Source organism: Bidens hawaiensis, unplaced genomic scaffold, assembly GCF_021521415.1.
Source record: "Bidens hawaiensis isolate Kalapana, Puna unplaced genomic scaffold, B.hawaiensis_p1.1 tig00024267_1, whole genome shotgun sequence".
Classification (NCBI taxonomy): Eukaryota; Viridiplantae; Streptophyta; class Magnoliopsida; order Asterales; family Asteraceae; genus Bidens; species Bidens hawaiensis.
Window position 1 is genome coordinate 1 of NW_027493823.1, and position 5,782 is coordinate 5,782.

Consider the following 5,782-nt stretch of genomic DNA (forward strand, 5'->3'; position numbering starts at 1 on the left):
GTTAATGGAAAAACCGGTTTTTTTTAAAACCGGTTATTATGAAAAAAACCGGTTATTAACCGGTTATTTTAAAAAAAAAACCGGTTCTAACCGGTTTCTAAACCGGTCCTAACCGGTTAGACCGGTTAGGGTTTTGACATACAAAAACCGGTTATTAACCGGCCCGGGTATTAACCGAACCGGTTTTTTTCCGGGCAAAAAAAAACCGGTCCCGGTTAATAACCGAACCGGTTTTTTTAAAAAAACCGATTTGTGCACCTCTAGCCCCCACTCAGAAATGCAAGAACCGGTCACGGATCATCGGGTTGAATCAGATAGGGTCCGGTTCCTACAAAAAACGGGTAGGAACCGGTTCGGGTCCACCGGTTCGGTTCCAGGAACCGGTTTCGTTGAACATCTCTAGGGTGGGGGGTGGGTAATCTTAACTTTTTCAAGTGTTAATCGTACGTGAAAATCTGAATCACCCACATCAAAATTAATATTAAACACCCTATCCTTTCTGTAAAAAAAAATCTCATCTTAGTTTATTAAATTTTTGTGTTATTACTCATATACAAAAATATTTATTGATATTTTTTACTGGTGTTCATATCATTTTCTGGATAGTTTTACTGTGAAATCATTTAAATGATATGTCACTTTATTACACACATTTAAGATGACATGTGTTGGCTTTTTTTGACAAATCATAGAAGTTACCAGAAATTTTTGACATGTGTTAGCTTTTTTTAATTTATTTACATTCCTTACTCTATCTTTGGTTTCTACTTCTTTCTTTCTCTTAACAATATTGTCCGTCCATGTGGTCGTAGATAAACGACATCGTACTAGACTAGACAATGACACTTATAATGTTTTTTTTTAAATTTTAATTTCACTAATATATGTTTCCGGGTTCATTAAGTATAATTACCCAACATTAATTAGTTAATCTTATTAATGCTATTATTTTAACTATTAGTTTTAATTATTTATTTTGAGATCATTCATGAATGGGCTGTGGTTGAAACGAGAAATGAAATAAACTAAGAAATTACATCTTTTTGATTTGGATAAGTACTTAAGAAAATAGTTAACATGAGAACTCTAAGATATAACCCCGAGGTTTATTGAGTTGATTCAATGTGTACAGTAGGTGATTGAGTTTACTTACGATTAATTGAAAAGTTAGAACATATATACATTGGCTTGAGTTAGGAGAACTGGTGTAGCCATACCTAATCATGACTATTCTACGGTACCGAGAACCTCTAAAATTTATTAACAATAGCGCTCCTAAATCAGAATTGGTTCCAAAGGGGCAACGCCCCATATGTTGATCATCATGGTTGTCCAGCTAGCGAGTGAGATGCTCAAAAACTAATGCAAGCTCATATAACTATGTAATCCAAGTTGTAAGTCAACAGAACCTATTAAGTCATTTGCATAATATTATACGCAACGACATAATATTATACGCAACGACTAGTTTATAAATATTCCCTCTGGCCTTACATAGACTTACCATTACACTTAAGATCATTCAAAACAACAAACATTCAGAACACCTCGTATTATTTTCAGATCAAATTCCAAACTTAAAAAGAAAGTCTTTTTTTTTGAAAAGTTAGAAAAAAACATCTATTTGTTCAACAACAAATATCCACGTACCGCCATATATTATTATATAAACATAATTTTCTTGTGAGAGTGATGTGATAGTGGCACCACCATGGGGAGTCCAAAGCAGGTCCATAATAAGGACATCACCCAAAACCTACTACTACACAAACCATACCCGCAATGGCAACTCCTTGACCCCCTCTTGTACGCTTCTGCCTCATCATCCGGACCACATCCACAAACATAATATATTGTGGATGAACTAACATCGAAAGATTAAGACTGAACACATCCGTAATAGATGGAGAACATGTGCACAACATGTGACTTACATGTTAATATTAATATAAGTTTATAAACTTGAATACATTTACGTAAACCACGTATATATGCCTTATAACTAGGTTTCAAATCTTTATATAAGTTTATTGTCTCACACAACCCAATCGTATTCAAAGGTAACCAATTATCAAAACATTTCATCTAAACACACATGCAATTGGTACAAGCATTGGAAATCATGACAACTTCCTACAATACGTAGGAAACATTTAATTTGGGACCACTTATCGTAATAATTCAAGGATGTGAACAATAGAGACGAAGACAATATCTTAAATAATATAAAGTTAGAAATTGTCCATGGCAAAAAAGAAACTAGATTGACTTTTTATTTAAATTATTTAAATTACTTAAATACCATTTATAATATAAAGTTACCATTTATATATATACTTTAAATTCCAGAGAGCCGAGGGTCTCTCTGGAAGACACCTCTTTATTCCTTTGGATAGAGGTACAGTGTGCCTACATCCCACCATTCCCAGACCCTACTTATAGCTTTGCTGTCGGTGGGATTTTACTGGGTATGATTGATTGATATATATACTTTATTATATTTTAGAAATTAAAATATATCACTTTCTTTTATCAAAATGCTAACACGTTGGGACAATAGGACATATTACATATATAACCTGTCTAGACTACTTAGGCGACCCGCAACACTGATGACAGGGAGGTTGCATACCAGGCATGCGACGTTGAGACCATGCCATTCTTCGTGCATGTCCGATTCATGGCTATGTGCATGCCAAGTGCGTATCTTTTATTCTTTTTCTTGTCTCACAACGAACAATAAATAATATAGCTAAATATTAAAAGATAAGTTGCGTGTGGTAATGATAAGTATAGTAGTGTTGAGGTAAAAATATGTTTAAAGCTATTGCGATTTGCGACATGTTGAGTAGTTAGACCCGCATACAGGAAAGATGAGACGAAGCGTCACGGACAACCTTACAACCAGTATTGCAAAAATTCCGACTAGTCACTGATTAATCCCCGATTAATTGTTAGTCCAACTTCACTGATTAATTTCGGGCTAGTCGGCCAATTAATCAGTCAATGGTAAAATCCAGCCAAAATTGGCGGCTTCCGGCAAGTTTCCGACCAAAAACAACGGTTTCCGGTGAGATTCGACCAAAATCGGTCATTTTCCGCGGGAGATTTCAGAAAAAACCCCGGTTTCAAGCGAGATTCCAACCAAAATATATTTTTGTATGTATAAAACTGAAAATTACATATAAAAATGTGTGCATGTATATATAAAACTAAAAATTATACTTCAAAGTTCGATCCAATTAATCTCGACTAATCCCGATTAATCGCTAGTCCTCACCCCACCGCCTGACTAGCGACTAGCGATTTTTATAACACTGCTTACAACAACGCTCTAAAGTCCGTAATTACAAGTTTACAACAAGGCTAACTTACGAAGTTGAGTCAAGGTTGCTAAAGTACATTTTTCATAATTAACACAGTCCAAACTCCTAAATTATTAGCAATTTAACATGCTAATTTTGTTCCTTTTTACTAGATATTTTATGTTTATGACCGGGACCATATAAATAAAACACATACAAAACACCTGAAAACATTTTATTAAAAGTTGTCTAAATCACATGAAAATGAAACATAACACATAAAACATTTGTCTATGACCTAGACAATCTTGACAACTTCTGGCTCATTAACCGGGTACCTATGAATGCAATCAGCCCATGCATTATTAACCTTTAAACCTTCAATCTCTTTGTTACATTCCCAAACCGCACTATTACACTTAAACCCGCTCCCAAACCCGATGTGCCACACCCTATCTCCTTTCTTCACTCTCCGTTTTGCTTCCATATAACCTAACTCATACCACAATGAAGATGATGATGTGTTCCCAAATCTATGCAATGTCATCCTAGACGCTTCGACATGTTCCTGCGACAATCGTAAATGTTTTTGAAGCTCATCGATAACCGCACGCCCACCAGCGTGGATACAAAAATGATCAAACGCCTTTTTAAAGTCCGGAATGTAGGGTTTAAGGCTCAGCTTTAAGATTTTTCTCCCGATAAGGTTAAAAAGAAATAATAATTGCTCGGACGCGGGTAAAACCAACGGTCCAATGGTGCTTATGTTCGACTTTAACGAGTTGGCCGCAATCACCATTAGATCTAGGTTTAACGCGATCCCGACATGACCTTCTTTGTCCTCTTCTTGTGTTACACAACGGTAAGATTTGTCCTCACAACCTTTGTGGGTCCGGACCACGTGGACAAGTTTGTACTTTGCATGGTTACGTTGTGACCTTTTATTGGTCAGAAGAACAACTGCTCCTCCCATTCTGAAAAGCCAGTTTGGGAGGAGCATAGACCGTTCTTTACCCATGTAACTATTCGGGGTTATTATTTCGGTACTTATCACAACTGCATTCGACTCGGGGTGGACTTGGAGTAAATGTTTCGCGACATCTATCGATATTAAACCCGCGCTACATCCCATTCCTGATAAATTAAAACTTTTAATGTTACTTCTCATGTTATACCGATTAACCACCATAGCCGAAAGAGATGGTGTTGGTGCAAAAAGGCTACAATTGACAATCAAGATATCGATATCTTTCGGGTTAATTCCGGTGTTACGAAACAACGAATCCATAGCCGAGAAAATCACCATTTGGGATTCATCTCTAGCATCACTCATATTAGGGTTTGGTGGAAGATAATGCAGTGGATGTGGTAAACATGTTTCTTCACCTAAACCTGCTCTCTCAAAGATCTTGACTTGGAAAGCAATGCTTTTAGGTTGTGATGCTAAAATAATGCGGCCGTGTTCGGCCGCAGTGGCGTATGGGACTCGGAGGTTAGATGGTGGCTTAAAACAAGCGAAATCGACTAAGTAGACGGTTCGAGGCTTGTTCAAGAAGTGGAATGTGAGAATGGAGATGATTAGTAATGTGATAGTGAGTGTGTGGAGTAAGGAAAGATGGTTAAGAATGTGGTATGGGAATTGGTTAAATGTTTGTATGGTGATTGCAAGGATTAGGGTTATGATGAGGAGAATAGGTGCATGGTTGATGAGATGGTTATAAAGTTGTTTTGTAGAGTTTAACATTGTGAAGATACACAAGATACAATAAGGGTGTGTTTTGGATATTGATAGAAGTGAGTATGGGTGGTATATATGAATGGAAGAGGTAGGGGTAGTGATTGTGGAAGGTGAAGGTTTTAATATTTAGTTGAATATAGTGGGGATGAGGTAGATGAGAAGATTAAATGAGGTTTATGTTTCTACCTTATCTTTATTGTTAACATACATTATACATGCTATAGTATTTCTATTTAAAAAGACTTGTTTCTGTTTAAAAAAGCTCACTATCTAGTATAGTAGAGTAGTAGCAGAGACCAAGTGTCTTATTCTATTAATCATTTAAATGTTTTGAATTTGAATTCGAGCAGTGAGAAGTAAAAGAAATTTGTCGTTTAAAAGAAGGTTTCAAACAAAATGGGTATAGTAACCGACGTGTTGGAATGGGATTCGGGCAACTGATATACAACTAGTCTAGTTAAGCCTATTTAAACCAGACTCCAATTATACTGAGCGGTTCGATTAAACTGGACCAGATCGTCGGATCAGATTTTAATATTTAAACAAGTAGTCCACATATAACAATGGGCTTCAACTCAGAAAACGTCCGTGCAAACAAAGCCGAGGAAGAAAAATAACAAAATTTGGGGATAACAAGATTCATAGCCCGGTCACTTGATTCAAATATAAATGGAGTAATGGTAAAAAATCTACGACTTCAATCGAATTCGGTTATACAGAAATATAGATTTGTTTATAA

General features: G+C 36.1%; 1 pseudogene; it reads right to left on the reverse strand.

The window, feature by feature from the left end:
* Window positions 1-3,560: 3,560 nt before the first annotated feature.
* LOC143568969 (3-ketoacyl-CoA synthase 5 pseudogene) lies at window positions 3,561-5,257 on the reverse strand (annotated as a pseudogene).
* Between the last annotated feature and the right edge of the window lie 525 nt (window positions 5,258-5,782).